General features: G+C 35.3%; 1 long non-coding RNA gene across 1 annotated transcript; it reads left to right on the forward strand.

The window, feature by feature from the left end:
* Window positions 1-1,653: 1,653 nt before the first annotated feature.
* On the forward strand, window positions 1,654-19,987 carry LOC131824976 (uncharacterized). The gene is made up of 3 exons (XR_009351073.1): window positions 1,654-1,848; window positions 17,628-17,826; window positions 19,665-19,987. It is a non-coding gene; the product is annotated as an uncharacterized LOC131824976 (long non-coding RNA).
* Window positions 19,988-20,457: the final 470 nt, after the last annotated feature.

A 20,457-nucleotide genomic window follows, 5' to 3' on the forward strand; every position in this document is an offset into this window, starting at 1 on the left:
TCAGTATAGCTTGAAGATAGAGCCAAGATATTCTTTTGAACTGACTCATACACATCTAATCCCCCATTGATAAAGTTTATGTAATTTCTTCACAATTAAAAATAGTGTAGCTGGTCAACAGCATTATAGATGCCTCCTTAAAAGTATGTACAAGACTTTCTTTAAGGTTAAGTATAGGAAAGGAGAATTGTTGGACCACAGGGTATATATGTTAAAATGAAAATTGTTACTGCTAAATTGCCCAGTCAAAAAAAAAAAAAAACCAAAAACAAAAACTTGACCAGTTTGAACTTCCAACATTTCCTGTTTTTCCACTCTATTGCCACTACTTGATATAATCAAACTTTTAAAGATTTGCCAATCTGATGGGCAAAAAATTGGTGTCTTAATATTTTTAATTTGTATTTCCCTGATTACTATGGAGATGGAACATATTTTAATGTTTGTATCCCCTTTTGTATTTCCTGTTTTGTAAATTGCCTGTTCATTCATTCCAGACATTTGTTGTTTGGATAATTGTCAGCTTTTTATTGATTTGCAGAGTTAAAGTTACCTTCTGTTTTTGTGTATTGTAATCCTTGTTCTTTTTTAATGCTCCAGTTATTAAATACTGTAGCTTTTTGAGATGATCCCAATATTCTTTGATAATATCCTTGCATTTTGACACAATAAGATGTTCCAGGCTCATATTGTCAAGTTTCTAAACTTAGCCTTTTCTCTAAAGGGCCTTGGTTCCTCTTAGTGGGACCGGGGTTTTTGAGACTGCGATTTAGACATTAGTAGTGCTATTGGGTTATCATTAGCATTAGGAATAAACTGGATTATTGCAAGCATTAGCAGTTAGCTAATATAATGTTAGTTATTTCTATATGCGAAACAGTATATATTTGGAAGATGTATTTAAATATGTACTAAGGTTTTATAGCATGCATTAATATTTCTTCATATTTTGCATTAAAGTAATTTAAGAATAACATATCTGGGGGCACCTGGGTAGCTCAGTGGGTTAAGCCTCTGCCTTCAGCTCAGGTCATGATCTCAGGGTCCTGGAATCAAGTCCCGCACCAGGCTCTTTGCTCAGCAGGGAGCCTGCTTCCTCCTCTCTCTCTGCCTGCCTCTCTGCCTACTTGTGATCACTCTCTGTCAAATACATAAATAAAATCTTAAAAAAAAAAAGAATAACATATCTGGTACAAGAAAATATTTTCTGTTAAGTAAACACTGGGCACTAGAAAGGATATTTTGAGAAAGAAAGGCAGTAACATAGTCACTGTCATGTCTTGCATTTGGACCTTTCAAAATACCCTTCCAAAGAAATTTCAAAAATCATGTAGACTGGAAAAACATTACATAATTTCTATATTTTTCATTTTTTTTCTTTCACGTTTATCATTATGATTCTCAATCTACTTTCTTTTCCTTTTTTGCTCTTATGCACTTATCACTTAAAAGTAAGTAAAAATCTTTGTATTTGTCCTTGAAAAAAATATTTCAATTAGAATAAAATAAATATATTCATGGTATTAGCCACCATTCTTTCCCAAGACATATTTCATGGCCACTTTAAAACTACTGAAGTAGCAACATTTCAATTGCTATCTGCAGAGCTCAGTGGTGAGAGAAGTACTTCTGATTCACTGATTTTATTTTTAATTTATTAAAGAAATGGCTTTAATATTTAAGCATTCATGTAATAGTCTTGTTTTGTTTTGCACAGCTAGAGAATTGAAGAGGAAAGCCCTGTCTGCTCATTCTTAAATACATTTGACCTTCAGGTTCTTTATCTGTAAAAGAGACTGAGAATACCAACTTCACCGGGGTGCCGTGAGGATTAATTGGCTCTTACAGGTAAAGGGCCAAGCACATTAAGTTTCCTGATAAATATGATGCTGATAATTCCGGATCTTATTTGAAAACCACAATTGGACAAAAACATTTCTTCTAAGTTGTGAATTTACTTATTTAAAAGCATTACAAAGGTTTACAAATTAAATCACTAGTTTTACATTTATATTATATTTATTGTGTTTGTTAAGAAAAAATGAATTAAAGGAACCAGGACTATGGGAGATTTGTGGAGAGTCACTTACTCGTTCATCCATTGAATAATTATCATCTGCTCTATGTAAGGAGGTGTACTAGGGACTGGGAATACAAAAAAGAATAATTGAACTTTGTAGGTTATTCTGTTGTTCTTGCCCTTTTCTATCCTGTTGTTTTTTTTTTTTTTTTTTTTTTGCCGGGAGGCTGATCTCTACACAGGGAGGTCCTTTGCTCTCTTCTTCCTGGTTACCATTAGCCAATGGATGCGTAAGCATGAGAAGGAAAGAGAGAATTTGGAGTATGTTTTTATATCCCCATCATCCTGTAAGGCCACAGTTTGAGAAGTAGCTACCTTGCTCCCTCTACAGCCATGGCTCCTCTCTGGATGCTTCTCTTCCTCAACTAGACCTCTGATCAAGTTCCAGTAACACAGTTCTTCCTTGCCTTTCAGGTCTAGGGGTGACAACAGCTTTCTACCACTACAAACCCCCAGGTGCTTTACCATACCTGGTTGACTCCTACTCATTTCAGCACCTGTCAATAATCCTCTCACTTAATGCACTATTTCAGGTAAAATTTAACCTACCTTAGTCCCAGCATGCAATCAAATTACACATGTTACTTTGAAAGTGACATACTAGAAGGGACACAGTTTCAGAGGAAACACAAAGATGGAAAATTACGGAAGATGTGCTCGGCTGGGGGAATCCAGATCACAGTTCAGAGCAAGAGACGAACTGAGACTTGAAGGATAAGGATAAGGAGGACTTCAGGGGTATTTAGCAGGGCTGGGTTTGTGGGAGGGGGGGTAGGGGGAGGAAGGGAATTGGAAAAGAAACAGAAGTCAGAGAGAGAAAGCCTCCTATTTAGGGAACTGCCTGAAATATTTGGGAGAGATAAGTCGGGGGTGGGGGTGAGGGTAGGGTTAGAAGAGGGGATCATGAAGGAGCACATTAAAATAAGCCAGAGAGGAGGCATCAGAAGAAGATGAAGGGCGTGGTAAGGCACAGACCATGAAATATGACCACTGAAGAAGCAAAAAACAAAAAACAAAAACAACAAAAAACTTTTAACATGAGCAATCAGGGCTTTGGGGTATCTGCACTTTTTCTTATTCTTTACTGATTCTCTTTCTTTTGGTAATAAGTTTCATGATTTTTTTCAGCCCATGTAAGGGGAGGCACTGATTACCCTCACATTCTAACTTGGTATAAGCACATGACCAATGTCTGGCAAATGAGTTTAATCCTTTTCCTTTGCCACAGGGATTGGTTTAAAGATGAGTAGGCGATTCAAGCCAGCCACTGAGACTTATTTCTTGAAATTTTAAGCTCTGCTTTTCTTGGGTTGGCTGCATGGAAGACCACGTTCTGAGGATATACTCAGAGTTCCTGACTCCAACTACGCCTGAACACTTATCTTTGTTCTTTTCATTTACTGAATCAAAAATTCTTAGATTTCTGTCACAACCTCCAAAGTCTTTTACATCAGGAAGAAAACTATGGAGGAAAAGACAAGTTTTATTTGAAGTGTAAATATCAATATCAAGAAAAGCAAGCTTTTCATTGTCCCTGGAACAGCACTGTCCAATGGAAATACAATGCAAGCCACATCTATCATTAAAATTTTTTCAGTTAATACATTAAAGAGAAACAGCTGAAATGAGTTTTAATAGTGTTTTATTTAACTCAATATGTAGAAATATTACTATTTCAATATGTAATCAATTCAGAAAATTGCACCCTGTTTAATTTTTAAATTTAAATGTAATTAAAATCAAATACAATTAGAAAATCAGTCCTGGGGCACCTGGGTGTCTCATTGGGTTAAAGTTTCTGCCTTTGGCTCAGGTCTTGGTCCCAGGGTCCTGGGATTGAGCCCTGCATCACATTGGGCTTTCTGCTCAGCAAGGATCCTGCTTCCCTCTCTCTCTCTGTCTGCTTCTCTGTCTACTTGTGATCTCAATCTGTCAAATAAATAAATAAAATTTTTTAAAAAATAAAAAAAAATTTTTAAGAAATTCTAAAATAAATAAATAATAAAATAAAAAATCAGTTCTCTGTCACACTAGCCACATCTCAAGTGCTCAACAGCATCAAATAACACAGCCCTAGACTCGATCCTAAAGTACAAGAGTTGACAGAAGTCTAGTTGAAAGTGAGCCTATAGTCAAATTCTAGGACCTTAGAATGGGGAACTATTTAATATTTTTGAACAGGGAAATGATGTGAGCTAAATAGTCGTTCAATAAAAATATCTGGCAGTTTCAGCGTCCTTAAAGCTTTCCTGATTTCCCAGTCAAATTAATGATGCCTTTCTCTATAATCCTCTTGCACAGAGTTGTAAGGACACATGTCAGACTCTCTAGGGACAGAAACACTTATCCATTTTGAAAAGGCAGCCAGAAAAATAATCTGTTGTTGAGCAGGAGTCTCTCAAGACCTTGCCTATGCATTCTTTTGTCCCTAATGAGATTTGGAACATTCCCATGGTATTAAGTAGTGTACCAATTTCTGAGTCCTGCTTCTAGATGATTTCAGGTATAGTAGAATGATAAAATCAGATGTCAGATACAGAAACAATTAAAAGCTTTTTTTCTAATGTATGCATTAACTAAAAGACCAATCCCAATTCAAGACCTATTCAGAGAAACAACAAGAAATCTTAGAGTCAAGAAAATATAGCATATACCGTCAGCTCCAAAGGGGGAAATTATGCTTCACTTTGTTCTTGTTCCCTCCCAGTTTCTTGCCCGTAGTAGGTTTTTTGTGTGTTTTTTTAAATTTTTAATTTTTTATAAACATATATTTTTATCCCCAGGTGTACATAGATCACTCGGCATCAAGGAAATACAAATCAAAACCACAATGAGATATCACCTCACACCAGTCAGAATGGTTAAAATCAACTAGTCAGGAAATGACAGATGCTGGTGAGGATGCGGAAAAAGGGGAACCCTCCATAGTAGGTTTTTTAAAACTATGTTTTTTTAATGGAATGAACAAATTTTAAAATAGTCTTTCAATCCTTCTTGGATAACTAATATAAAATTAAACGGGACACTTCAAAAAGTTTAATTTTTAATCGACTTAACATATTTGAATAACTTCTTGATTATTTTTTTCTGATCCACATTCCATTTTCTATTTTTTATAAATGTAAAATGATTTAAAGATACACTTTTCATTCCTCAAACATTCACTGCAATTTTAATCAAATGATTATATCAATTCTAAGAGTCTTCATGTCCTAACAAATGAATCATGTTAACAGAAAAAATTTTGTAACACCCTTTTTCTGTAAGAATGTTTTAAATTCCTGAACAAAGTCATTTTATATGGTTAGTGAAACATTTTGTTTCAGCCAACTGGGTGAGGGCTATGTTTATTGTTTCTGCAGTGAAACAAAGAAAGGATATGTTCTCCTTCCATGGTACACAACTGCTACAACAGAGGAGCACATTTTCAAATGGGGGTCAGGTCAGGAAAAAATTCCCCAGGGGAAAGTTGCTACAGACGAGCCACACCCAAACCTAGAAAATGTACTGTGACAGCTATAGGTGATAGCAACAGCAAACCGTTGTCCCTGTGAGTTAGATGTGACTGCTTTTAGAACAAGACTTCTAGGGAACAATGGTGTTGTGTAGTGTTGGAAGCTCTCATAAAATTATACATGCACTTCATTTATTTGCTTTTTGTTTGGAGCGATGGATGAGATGCATATTTAAGAAGGTTATGGGGATTCTCAGTTTTGGGGACTGGAAGCATCAAAAAGAGAAAAGGTATTTCTTAGGGGGGAGTTTAATTTATCTATTCTTGGAAGGCAGCTGTCTTTGTCAATAGATTTAACTCTTTTTGAATTTTGAAGACCAGTTCTAACTGTTGATGGTCAGTATGGATATGCACGTGGCCACTAACAACTGAGCCCTTGGTAATCATTACTGAGAAGCTTTACAATATGCTATTTTGTTGTAAAACATTTGCACGAGCTGTAATACATTCCATTCTTCCTAAAAGCCATTTTACCAGCAGTTACACAGCTTTTAGAAGGTTTCAAATGAAGTCACTTATGTTTCACAGTGACTGTAAATTCACAAAAATATCAAAGCTCAAATCTCTTATTCTGTCTTCTCGACTAAATCAGTGGTTTGCAAAGTTTTCTAAGTGTCAGGGTATGCTACACTTTTGTTTCCTGAATTTTTTTTTTTTAGATATATATATATATATATATATATATATATATACACACACACATACAGATAATATATGTGCATATTTACATAATATGTAAATATGTAAATATGGTGGATGGGATTTATAGAAGCAATATGTGATTATCATAAATGTACAAGGAGGACAATATAGATCACTCTTTGTTTCAATCAATTGGGGATGATTACAATTCAATATTTATGTACATTCTTCCAGATTCATATACATGTATATATATATTTTCAAAAATGGATAACATAGAAATATAGCAGAATCCTATATAACCACATTTCTACTTTTATTATTCACAGACTAGGAAAATACATAATGACAAAGTTACTATCAATTCAATAATACTTCTTATTCACATTATCACCTACATATATTTGAAAAGTAGTAGCATGTATTCAGACAGAACATATATATCCAGGCTACTGAAATACCTGTGTATGTATGATCTGGAAACCTTTCATAAGAAGTATATCCCACACATTTAGAACCACTGATTGAAATCATTTAACAACTAGCCATGCTTCTATGGCTGTTTTTGATTACATTCAAAGCAATTTCAACTGCCAGAGCTTCCATTGTCATCAACACACACATGGAATATTTCTTACAAATCAGGATAGGCCTCAACTTGCAAGAGAAGATCTTGGGAATCAGTTTGTCTGATTATGTAATTATGTGACTTCAGGAATTAAGTATTTGTGGTTCTTACACTGAAGGTGAATGAGATACGTCAATAAATTTTCTTCCTCAAACCTGGGAAGACTTCTAAAATGAGATAAGATCTGGAGGAAGTCTTTAAAGAAGGAGCTATAATACTTAAGGAAGTAAGTTGGGCAAATGAAGTTTTCAGGGAAATGTGTTGTCAAAATCTCAGAAATATCCAGTGAATATTGCACTGAGAAAGAGCAAGAGGTCAAAATTCACAGAATTTATATCAGAAGCAGAAGTGCCATTTAGAAAGTGAAATATTTCTTTTTAACTTGGAGACAAAATTCTAAATAAAGGCAAGTTCAGAAAATAATATAATGAACACCTGTGTACCCACTACCAGAATAAAAAATTATTAATCTCTGGGTATCTTTTTGTCAGGTATTTTCTTCTTTATATAGCTTCTATATCTTTAAAAGCCAAACCTTGACGCAAGGTTGAGTAAAGAATTGGGGATCTTGCAAAAGAGACTGGAAAGGGGAAAAACCTTCAGGAGAAGTAACTCCTGGGTAGTGTAAATGGCACACACTCAAAAAAACTTTCAGAGATGTGAGTCATTGGAATTATTTAAAATTGCAGAGACTCATCAAAGAGGGAAGGTTAAGTATGACATGATTTAACATGTTCTAAGTAACTTGGTTTCCACAGTCATTTCATTACAACTCCTTAACTGATTAATTTCAGAAATACAGACACTGAGTTTTATTGGAATATGACCCAAAAGTTTATTTGTATCTTAGTTTGTCTAAATTCCCCCATAGTAATAAGATTATACTTTATTGTTAACTTTCCAAAGGATTCATAAAAGACTACTTACATAACATGGCAGCCAATATTACCTGCTCTTTTAAGTTCTTTGACGCGTCATGCATAGTAAACAGTGATTGTTAGGTGTGGTAATAGTATGGTGATTATATTTAGGAAAAAAAAAAAAGATTAGTTTTCCATGGCTATATAACAAATTACCACAAGCCTAGCAGCTTAAAATAATAATCGCACAGCTTTTGAGGATCAGGAGTCTCGCACAGCATGGCTGGATTCTCTCTGATCAGGGTCTCAAACTGCTGACACTAAGTGACATTCTGGGTTGCTCTTCCCTTCTGAAGCATAGAACCAAGCTCATAGAGGTTGCAGACAAAATTCAATTCCCTGGAGTTTTAGGACTAAAGTCCTCATTTTTTTACTTGCTATTAATCAGAGGTGCTCTCTGCTCTTAAAGACCCTACATTTTTGCTGCCTGGGCCCCTCTATCATTAACATTAATGGATACTATCTTGCATGTTTAGATCCTCTCATGGGATGAATTTTTGACTTCCTCTGTCTCTGATCTGTAGACCTAGACTCATGTGATTAGGCCAGACCCACCCGAAAAAAAAAAACCTTCCTATTTTAAAGTCACCTGATTTAGGATCTTAGCTACTTTTGCACAATTCTTCACAGCAATGCTTATGTTAGTGTTTGAATAACTGAGAGAAGATGTGCATACATAAGGGCCGGACAATCTAGAGGAACTACCTTGAAATTCTACCTACCATAAACCCTATCAGTTAAAGGTACATGTGAGGATAGAATGACATGATGTGTGGGATTTGCATTCAAATAATGTAAAACCAACAAAGAAAGAGAGTGAGGAATAGATGCAAAAAAATTGGCAAAATTTGAGTTTTGAAACTGAGTGGTGGGCATTTAGGGTGTTATTCTACTATTCTTTCTGTTTCTTCTACATTTGAGAATGTGCATTAAATTTTAAATAAATAAAAATAAATGAATAAATAAATAAATAAATAAATCGCCATCTCTCAGCCTTAATCCTGAGACCCACACGTTGATTCCATTAAACTTCAATCTTCTGACTATAAGTTAATAGTTTGGGTCCTTTCTTTCTTCTGGGTCCCTCATCCAAGCTTTCCTCAGCCCTTTAGAGCCCTGAAGTAAACTGGGACTGAGTAGAGCCCAAGATATATCTGGGATGGCCAGAATGGTGGACGTTAGTGCATGGACAAGGACTAGAGCATTTGCCAAGGTGAAGATGAGGAGTAGGTGTGAGATGGTGATCTCTGGCCAAAGGGACAATTGTGATCAAGTGAGCCCTTCCAATGATTGGAAGGGGTAAGGAAATCAGGATGCCTGAAAAAGAGGAACTGTATTCCATATAGAGGAGCGTTAGCAATAAGTGTAGAAAGAACGACAGAATTAGCAAATCACCATTATGCAATCCTCAATGTAACATGAAATTTAGACAAGGATAGAAGATATATGTATATTACTTGGTGAAAATTTATAAAAAACAGAATTTTCTCATAGTTTTAAAATATCATCATACAGATAGTCTTTTTTTAATTATAAAAGGAAAACAGATCTTTACAAGGGAAAGATCTTGTGATGATTACCTTAATTGGTCTAATTTAAAATCATCCTTAGTGACACACTATAATTTATGTGACTCCTGATTAATGCAATGAGGATTATACGCTATCACGTATATAATATTTTTGCCCAAAAACGTTAACTTGAATCTGATCATAAGGAAATAATCAACCAATCCTAAATGTGGAGGTTTTTACAGGACACCTATCCTGAACTTGCTCAAAATTCAGTGTTATTAAAAACAAGGGGCACCTGGGTGGCTCAGGTATTAAACGTCTGCCTTTGGCTCAGGTCATGACCCCAGGGTCCTGGGATGGAGCCCTTCAGCGGGTTCCCTGCTCCTCGGAACCCTCCTTCCCCCCTCCCACTCCCCAAATTTGTGTCCCTTCTCTCACTGTCTCTCTCTGTCAGATAAATAAATAAAACCATGAGAGACTATGGACTCTGAAAAACAATCTGAGGGGTTTGAAGTGGCGGGGGGGTGGGAGGTTAGGGTACCAGGTGGTGGATATTATAGAGGGCACGGATTGCATGGAGCACTGGGTGTGGTGAAAAAATAATGAATACTGTCATGCTGAAAATAAATAAATAAATAAATAAATAAATAAAACCTTTTTTAAAAACCCCAAAAACCAAAAAAAAAAAAAAAAAAAAAAAGACACCCAAGAAGCATAGGAATTGTTTTGATTAAAATATTTCAATGAGATTAACTAAATAGATGAAATTTGACTGGATTCTGGTTTGCAGAGAAAAAGTTATAAAAGACATGTTGGAGAAAGAAAATTGAACAGTAGATGTTATAATCGAAGTACTATAAATAATCTTGAGGTAAATAACTGTGTTCTGCTTTTATAGGAGAATGTCCTAGTCAGGATGTGTTCTAAAATAATTAGAGATGAAGTGGCATGGTGTTCAACATACATATATACATGTACATACAAGCACATATATGTGTGTGAAGAGAACTAATTTGACAAATGTTCACAATTGATGAAGATTATATTGGTGTTTATTGTGCTATTCTTTCAGCTTTTCTATAGGATTAAACTTTCAAATTTAAAGAAAAAAGTGGCACTACCTTTCCTGACTTCAGTGTCTGTATCTGTAAAATGAAGGGGTTTAGAATAAATCATTTCTAAATTCTTGACTGTTCTTTGATTCTATGTAAACTGGAACAAAGAAGGCAACAGTTAAATTATTCAAGAATTTAACAAAATAGATTAGAAGGATAAGAAAGTGCTGTGATGACATGGGCAGTTAATTTAAAATGATTTTGCAAATAACAGATAGTCTACTGCCTTGCACATAATTAGTTTTGGTTTTTTGGTTTGATGATGGAATTATACTAAAGCACTTTAATTCTTTCAAAACTTTAAATATATCAAAGAGCCCAAATTATTTCTACTTTGAGAATAATAGTTACATGGTTGATAAATGTAAAGAGATTTATTTATTTCATATCAATAGCATATTTTTTTAAGAAAAATAGAAATTCATCAGTGATTCCCTATCAAATATTGTGGACAATTTTCAAAAGCTATAGTAAGATTTTATTTATTTATTTATTTGACAGAGAGAAATCACAAGTAGGCAGAGAGGCAGGCAGGCAGAGAGAGAGGAGGAAGAAAGCTCCCTGCTGAGCAGAGAGCCCAATGTGGGGCTTGAACCAAGGACCCTGAGATCATGACCTGAGCCGAAGGCAGAGGCTTTACCCCACTGAGCCACCCAGGTGCCCCCAATTTTATATATTTTTAATATAAATTTATAGACTTATAAATTATGTATTATTCAAATATTAAACTGATTATTGTCTACTACTATTTCTCAAGGAAGAAATTTTTTATTTAACAGACTAAATTCTTTGATTCCCCAACCATGTAGTAAATTAGAAAAAATTGACAATCCTCAATTTATGAGCACTGATTAAAAGTTAGATCTTGTTAAGTTACATTTATTATTAAGTGGCAAGATTATAGGATAGAAATATTTTAAAGTATACTCTAAAAGCAAGAATTTCAGCTGTTTTATTTGAAGATTCTGAAAAACACATAGGGTTGGAATAAAATGTACTAAATTGTTGATGAATCATCTTTCTCCATGGTGACATAGAATATTATTCAGAAAGAGAACAGTGAAAAAGTTTCTTCTCCAGCTAGAAAGTAAACTTTCAGCAAGTAAAATATTCCTTAAACGATTCCTTGCCTATATTATAAATATTAATCAATTTCTTTATCAATGATTTTTATATCCTCTTTCCTTTATTTATTTATATTGGAGTAATTTATTAAAAATCATCATGATCTAAATCATAATTTTTTATTTAAAATGATGCTGAAAGAGAAGAAAATGAAAATTACCTGAAGTTCAGATTTTTTACTCACTAATTTACTATGTATAAAGTAAAGTTTAGCTAAGTATAAAAGAAAAATTGATATAATAGGACATGATAGACCTGGGAAAGTTTTGGACAGAGAATCAATATTGAATATTAGTCTCAGGCATATTTTTTGAAAAAAATAAATACCATTCTTAGAATGAAAATGACATGTATTTCTCATTGAAACTCTCAGAGATTCTTGACAACTAATTCCAAGATCTTGCCAGTATGTCTTGACACTATATCTAGATTTTCTTGCTAAGCAGGAACATCACAGTCCACGGACTTAAGCATCAATTAGTTATTTTGTGACTAAAATAGTCTTGTCTCACTTGGAAACATCCAAACTTATGGATACATTAATTTTTTTAAACATTGCTCATGTAATAGACCTACATTTTGAAATTATTTATTCTTGTAAAATGCAAATGTAAATTTATTGAGAGTTGAAAATAAATTCTGCTTTCATCTACTGATAGTGTACCACTCTTATCTCACAAAGAATATTAAAATGGCTGAATTTTTACCAAATGTAATTTTCAGCCTCACATCACATGACACATTAGTTATGAGAATTTTGATTTTTATATATATGTATATCCAGATATATATGGATATAAATACACACATATATTCAATATATATTTGTTAATTGGGTGATTCAATAAATGAAATATCCTAGTAACTTAGTAGGTGCTCAATGTTAAGGGATAAAAGTGCTCATGTAATAAATGCTTTTTTAAAAACTTAACGTGAGGATTAACACTTAAGAATTTAAGTTGAGACCAGTAGGTCTTCTAATAGACCTGATGTCTATTAGATTTCCCAGATTTTAGTATCATATTTCTCTCTTACTTTTTCTAACACTTAATTGATTTCAAATGTCAGAATTACCAAAACCTAGCAATTTTTACTATGAAAGGATTATCCCTTGTTCACCGTAACAGAATCTGTTTAATATTGCTTAACTAAACAAGGAGGAAACATTAATTCTACTCTGATTAGTCACATGCCAAATTCACATCTTTGTCTGATTTGTTTGCATCTGTTTTATTTTAGCTTGGTCAAGAAAACAATAAAATCTTGAACTGCACTACAAAAGACCAGAAATGTGACTGAATCAATGAACTACCATCCATGAAAATAGTTATACTTGAAAGGGATATTATTACAAGGAATTCCTATAACTAAAATGGAGATGGGAATGTGGTAGTATCTTCATGCACAGTAATTATAGCTCTCCAATTCATAGATTCCATGTTGGATAAAATAATTTGCAGAACCCTGACTCTTTTGAGGCAGTTTTCCAAATTGTCTAAGGCGAACTCACTACTGTTCATGCTGCTGAATGTTTGAAGTTAAAAAAAAATCACAGGATTATTGCACTATGAAATATGTTGCAAAAAGTTCTTTGCTGTTTACCTGAATAAAGTAGTAATTTTATTTAGGATGACTTATACTCATAAATTAGTATATTTAAAAATATGATTCTATGTACTTACAAGGTTTACACAACCCACCATTATTATTAAACTTTGGGTGTCCTTGAATAAAAATTTAGGTCAACATCCCACATCTTTTGAGTATTATTATCCCTCTAGGGCCCATAGTATCTGGGCCCTATAATTCTGCATCTAAAAGTCACTTTTTTCAGTTAAATTGTATTATGGAGATATAAGTAACAATATGAAAACATTGATACAATATTTGAACAACTTGCATCCCATAAAACCTGTGAATTTTCTGATTCAAATGGAACAAAATTATTAAATTGTGTGTTTACTAATACTTCATGACGAAGATTATATTAAGATCAATCTTGGTAATAGTGCTATATTTCTCATCCGTCTCCTAGGTTAAAAACTATGATGATTTTGGGGCACCTGGGTGGCTCAGTAGGTTAGAGCCTCTGCTTTCAACTCAGGTTATGATCCCAGGGCTCTGGGATTGAGCCCTGCAATGGGCTCTCTGCTCAACAGGGAGCCTGCTTCCCCCTCTCTCTCTGCCTGCCTCTCTGCCTACTTGTGATCTCTCTCTCTGTCAAATAAATAAATAAATAAATAAATATTTAAAAACAAACAAACGAACCAAAACACAAACAAACAAAAAAAAACCTATGATGATTTCTGTCTAGCTAGATCTGCAGCTACTTCCTCTTCCTGATTTGGAGTGAACAATAATTACCTAACTCCACAGTTATATTTAAAACCAGGTTTCAAAAATTTTTCATAACAAAGCTTTCTGTCAAATCATCTTGAATTTCATTGAAAACATCTAGAATAGGAAAGAAAAATCAACTACTAAGGGGACATTCCCTTTCTGTTATAATAAATTAATTATGCTAAAAGTCTATGTAATATACTTTTTTATTTGAGCATTTTTTTTTCAAGTTCCAATTTAAATTCTAGCTAGTTAACATATAGTATACTATTGACTTCAGGGATGAGTTTAGTGATTTATCACTTACATATAACAACCAGCACTCATCACAATATGTGCCCTCCTTAATACCCATAATCCATTTAACCCGTCCCCTTGCCCACCTTCCCTCCAGCAATCCTCCATGTGTTCCCTATAGTTAAGAGTCTGTTTCTTGGTTTGCCTCTCTCTTTTTTTCTCCCTCTGTTACCTGTTTTCTTTCTTAAATTCCACATATGAGTGAAATCATATGATATTTGTCTTTCTCTGATGACTTTCTTTGCTTAATATTTTGCATAATATTCTCTAGATCCCTCCATGTTGCTGTAAATGGCAAGATGTCATTCTTTTTATGGCTGAGTAATATTCCATTGTGTAGTTATATCACATTTTCTTTTTTTTTTTTTTTTAAAGATTTTATTTATTTATTTGACAGAGAGGATTACAAATAGGCAGAGAGACAGACAGAGAGAGAGATGAGGAGAATCAGGCTCCCTGCTGAGCAGAGAGCCCAATGCGGGACTCGATCCCAGGCCTCTGGGATCATGACCTGAGCCAAAGGTAGAGGCCCAACCCACTGAGCCACCCAAGCGCCCCTTTTCTTTTTTTTTTTTAAAGATTTTATTTATTTATTTGACAGAGAGAGATCACAAGTAGGCAAAGAGGCAGGCAGAGAGAGAGGAGGAAGCAGGCTCCCTGCTGAGCAGAGTGCCTAATGGGGACTCGATCCCAGGACCCCGGGATCATGACCTGAGCCGAAGGCAGAGGCTTTAACCCACTGAGCCACCCAGGTGCCCCAATATATCACATTTTCTTTATCCATCCATCAGTTGATGCTATATCTGGGCTTTACCATATTTTGGCTATTGTAATATCATACTTTTATTTTCACTGATGTTTAAAATTCATTCCGATGGGAGCCTGCAACTCCAGATACTAGGATTGAATAGAACCCAATTCTGTCCTCCCATGCATCTCCACCTGATCCTTTTTTAAAAAACATTTATATTATTTATTTATGTATTTGTCAGAGAGAGAGAGACAGGTAGAGAGCAAGCAAGAGAGAACAAGCAGGGGGAGTGGCAGGCAGAGGGAGAAGCAGACTCCTTGCTGAGGAAGGAGCCTAGTACAGGACTTGATCCCAGCGTGAAGGCACACGTTTAACTGATTGAGCCACCCAGGCATTCCACCACCTGATTCTTCATCTAGAATACACATCACTCTTATCCCAAAAGTGGTTTCATACATTCAGTCAAAAATTTAGATGAAAAGTATCTTAGAATCTCTTGAGAAGAGAGAAGAGCAACAACTTAAGAGAAAACAATCAATTATTCAGGATTTTTTTATTTTGTATACACATAAACACAGTGGTCAGAGAGGATCTTATGTGTTAAAAGCAACTGAAGTGAAATCATAAGCATAAAAGGAAGTCATGCTTGAAAAGAAGGATATTTCTGCTTTTGGCCATGAGGGAGTAACAGAATCTAGAATTAACCTTAATCCATAAACAACTAGGACACTGGGCAAAATATAGAAAACATCTATTTTCAGAAACTGGAACACAAGCAGTGCAACTAATGTTTCTGAGAAAAGAAACTAATGAGTTGAGCTTCTTGCAAGAAGGTCATTTCTGGGCTGTAGTATAGAAATGGAGAAACCAAAATGATCCTGGCAATCTCATTGAGTTGGGGAAATATTCCAATTTGAGTAGATTGCAGAAGTTAACTTGCAGGACAATGTATCTGAAATAAAGAAACCATGTAGAGAAGGAGCCCCAGTCTATGAGTCTTTGGCTGAATATCAAATACATAAGAATAATATGAAACCTCTTAAGTACAGACTAGGAGTGTCATCCAAGAAAGGAAAAATGACATGGGAGCTTTAAGCTGAACAATTCCCAAATTTCACACAGAGCTGGGAGTTATTTGAGTTCCCATCAGCAAGAGCAGAGATGCCTTCTTGAGTACACAGAACATTCAGTAGAATCTACAGAAGGACCTGGGCTTCTGAGAAGTGGGGCTAAAGTTTCCCAGAATAAATGTTCTAGATTTTCCCTAAAATGACTTAAAGAAAACTCAAAAGATCAAATTTACAAAATGTGGACCACATCTGATAATCTTTAAAGGAATACAACAAAATCCAGCACTCAGCAACCTAAAATTCAGTGTTTGGCACCTGACAAAAAAAATTACTAGATATGTGAAGTATAAAAACTTGACCAGGGACGCCTGGGTGGCTCAGTTGGTTAAGCAGCTGCCTTCAGCTCAGGTCATGATCCCAGCGTCCTGGGATCGAGTCCCACATCAGGCTCCTTGCTCAGCAGGGAGCCTGCTTCTCCCTCTGCCTCTGCCTGCCATTCTGTCTGCCTGTGCTCGCTCTCTCCCCCTCTCTCTCTGATAAATAAATGAAATCTTTAAAAAAAAAAAAAACTTGACCAAAAGAAAAAAAAAAAATCAGTCAGTAGATGTAACCCCAGAAATGAAAGGGATGACAAAATTGTTGACAAAACTTTAAGATTATAAATATGTTCCATATCCTCAATGACATAAAGGAAAATATGAACATAACAAGGACACAAATAGAGGCATAAAAGAGAAACCAATGGAACTTCCAGAGATGAAAATCAAATATCTGAAATGAGAAAGTCATTGGATGAAATAACAGTAGTATATTCATTTCAGAAGAAAATATCAGTAAATGTAAAGGCATAGCAAAAGAAGTTACCCAAAATGAAACCAGAAAAAACAAAGACTAAACAATATAAATCATCAGTGCTCTGAAGGACAGTATCAAGCAGTCTAGTTTATAGGTAGTTGGAGACCCAGAATGAAATGAGGGGCAACAGAGGACAAAAACAACAAACAGAGTTCCCATACTTATGGAAACTACAAATTTTCAGATCCCCAAAGCCCACTGTCCCTTACAAAATAAACACAAAGAAAACTATCCCACCATGTAACGTAAATAAATTGCTAAAAAAACAAAAAACAAACAAACAAACAAAAAAACCTTTTGAGATTGAAGATGGGTCTAAAGACAGGAAGGAGATGGAATTAGGGTCATGGCTGAGAAAAGCCCAAGAAATTAAAGCATTCCATTGTCATTCCCCGAAGGTTTACAACAGGCAGGGGTAAATTTTTAAACTGACTTTAGTTATTGGCATTTTTTTTTTTTTTTTTTAGTCTGCCATTAAAAGTGAACAAAATTGAGGATACTTACTATACAGTTAATAAAAAACCTATAAATTACTCATAGCCAAAAATATTTATTGGATATATATGGGGGGTGTGGGGTGAGGTCAGAGAGTAGGATAGAGAGAAGCTATGGACTGTGTGTCACTTATTAAAATTTTTAGCTACTTCATCAGGAGAGTCTTTCTTGAACATGCAGAATAATGTTATGCTACTTTAGAATTACATTCATATTCAAGGGCTCTCAATTAGATATTTTATCCTATAAATCCTCACTTTTCCATCTTTCTCTTTCCTTAGGTTTTCTTTATTAAGGCTAAATCATAACATCAAAGAAAAGAAAAGGAAGGATCAAAATTCTACACATCAGGAATAACAACTAACAGATCTTCTAGGGAGCATTCGAGAATCAAAGAGAGAAATGAAAGAAGATACCAAGGATTCAAACTCTGACTGGACATCAGAGTTGAGGATGAGAGTTTGGTGAAAAGATAAAAATGTATGTATAGATGGAAAGATCTCACAGAATAAAGGACTATGGACTAATTCCCCAGAGTTTATAGGCCACGGACCACCAAATAATATTTTAGTTCATGTAGGTGCTGTTCATACTATGGGGCTGTTGTATAGTTAAGAGATATCTTGAGTTACAGTTGCCAAGCTTCCCTTGATGGTAAATGGAAGGTATGAACCCCAAGGTTCTTGCATTCTCGTTGGGGTAAGATGACACTGGCTGTGAGGATACTGTGAGAGCTGAGGTAGGAATGCGCTATCATAATGAACAGATAATCTAGGGGTTGAGTGTGGAGGGGGCAGAGGTTTAGGAGGTCCATTATTATGCTCCCGGAAAGACTATGTGATATGTAGGAAAAGAACTCAGAAATTTACATATTCCCAGGTGCCCAACATATGGTCTTATTATCCACATGAGTATATTTATTCTTGCCATCTCAGAGATCTCTTAGAGTATTCACTATGGCTGAGGCATGTGCTGGAGTGAGAGGAGTCCTGGATGGGGGAACTTGGTGAACTGACCTCTTCATCAGTTTTTGCCATCAACCAACCATATCATCTTCAAACCACTAAGGCTTAGTTCTTCCATTTATAAAAGTTGAGGTTGGGGCTATTTTTTTTTTTTTAAGATTTTATTTATTTATTTGACAGACAGAGATCACAAGTAGGCGGAGAGACAGGCAGAGAGAGAGGAGGAAGCAGGCTCCCTGCTGAGCAGAGAGCCTGATGCGGGGCTTGATCCCAGTACCCTGAGTTCATGAATGACCTGAGCTGAAGGCAGAGGCTTAACACACTGAGCCACCTAGGTGCCCCAAGGTTGGGGTTATTTTTAAGATCTTCATCAGCTCTGATGTTTTTTGAACTTTCAAAAAATTATCTAGGTAATTTCAAAAATCTAGAAAATTGTATAATCAACATCCAAGTTTCCAAACTTCCAAAATATGACATTTAAGAATGAAGGGAAATAGATTTTTTTTTACTTGTCACTTGTCTATTTGTATTCCTTAAAATCCTATGCTCTTTTTCCACTGCCTTAGAATTCTTTTCACTACATTAAAATGAAATATAAAATACCTAATATACTTAAGTCTAATGTAACAGCCAACTATTGGTAGAAAATCACCTGGAGTTTAGAAGTAAATCAACCACTCACCCTTCTGGTAGTACTTTTATAAATACTAATAGAAATGTTACTTGTGAAGATTGACTAAGGACTATACAGGATCTGACGATTTTGTCTCACTTTATTACTCACACATCTTTAATTTCTTTTTTATCCTGATTTCTTTTTTGCACATTTGTAGCAGGAGCCCTAAGAAAACAAGTCAAGGACATTGACTGCGTCCTCTCTCAAACTTCCACCCCACTTGCAAGTTTTCTTCCTTCCTTCCTTCCTTCTTTTCTTTCTTTCTTTCTGAGAGAGCATGCAAATGGGGCAGGGAAGGCAAAGGGAGAGAAAGAGAATCTTAGGCAGACTCCATGGCGGAGCAGAGCCCGAGGTGAGGCTCGACCTCATGACCCTGAGATCATGACCTGAGGCAAAATAAAGAGTTGGGTGCCCAACTGACTAAGCCACCCAGGGGCCCCTGCAATTTTTTTTTTTCTTTTCAGATTTCTTCCCTGAATTTACGTTGACAGAACAACTTATTTTACCCATTTTCTTTCTCTTCTTAAAGAAGACACACCAATAAATTCCTAGTGATATTTGTTAATTGTGGACCTCAACAGAGGCATATTTTTAAATTACTGAGTGTGTTTCCCTGGCTCCTGAAGATTTTCAATTTTTAAATTTTAAAAATATCACCTTTTATTTTTATTTTAAAGCATTCAAGTGGGAACCCAAGCAACCTATTATAAAAGGAGCAATCAAGCCACTGCATAATAAACCATAAACTATACCAAAAACATGAATTGAAATGAGGATTGTCATCTCAGGAACTGTCGCAATCAAAAGATTTAGAAGTTTTCACCATGAAGATACTGGGTAATTAGTTTTATTGTCTATAAGTTTGATTATGCTTATTTATAGGAATCTCAGCATCATTCCCTCATTAAACATTAATTGAGCACCTACTGTGTTCCTAGGCTTGTCTGCAGGTGGGTATGTGGTGGTGTTATGCAAAATGTAAAAGGCATACATATTACTAGTTAGGTGAAGCCCATGATGGTCCCCTAATTAGATGCTCTGAGTTGGGGTGCAAATAAACAGTAAATAGTACTTTACATAAGAAAAAAAAACTGGGCATAATAATCTCCAAATCCCATCCCATAATACTTGTAGTACTTATAAAGTTATCCTTATGTGTCAAAACTCCAAGTTACAGCATTTTGATTAAAACAAGACTCACTTTTTGCCTCCTTCTCTTAAGATATGGACCGATAATTCTAGAATCAAAAGGTGCTAGATGGGATGCCTGGGTGGCTCAGCGGGTTAAACTGCCTTCGGCTCCGGTCATGATCTCAGGGTCCTGGGATCAAGTTCCGCTTCAGGCTTTCTGCTCAGCGGGGAGCCTGCTTCCCTCTCTCCCTCTGCCTGCCTCTCTGCCTGCTTGTGATCTCTTTCTCTGTCAAATAAATAAATAAAATCTTAAAAAAAAAAAAAAAAGGTGCTAGAGGA

Source organism: Mustela lutreola, chromosome 2, assembly GCF_030435805.1.
Source record: "Mustela lutreola isolate mMusLut2 chromosome 2, mMusLut2.pri, whole genome shotgun sequence".
NCBI classification, from domain to species: Eukaryota; Metazoa; Chordata; class Mammalia; order Carnivora; family Mustelidae; genus Mustela; species Mustela lutreola.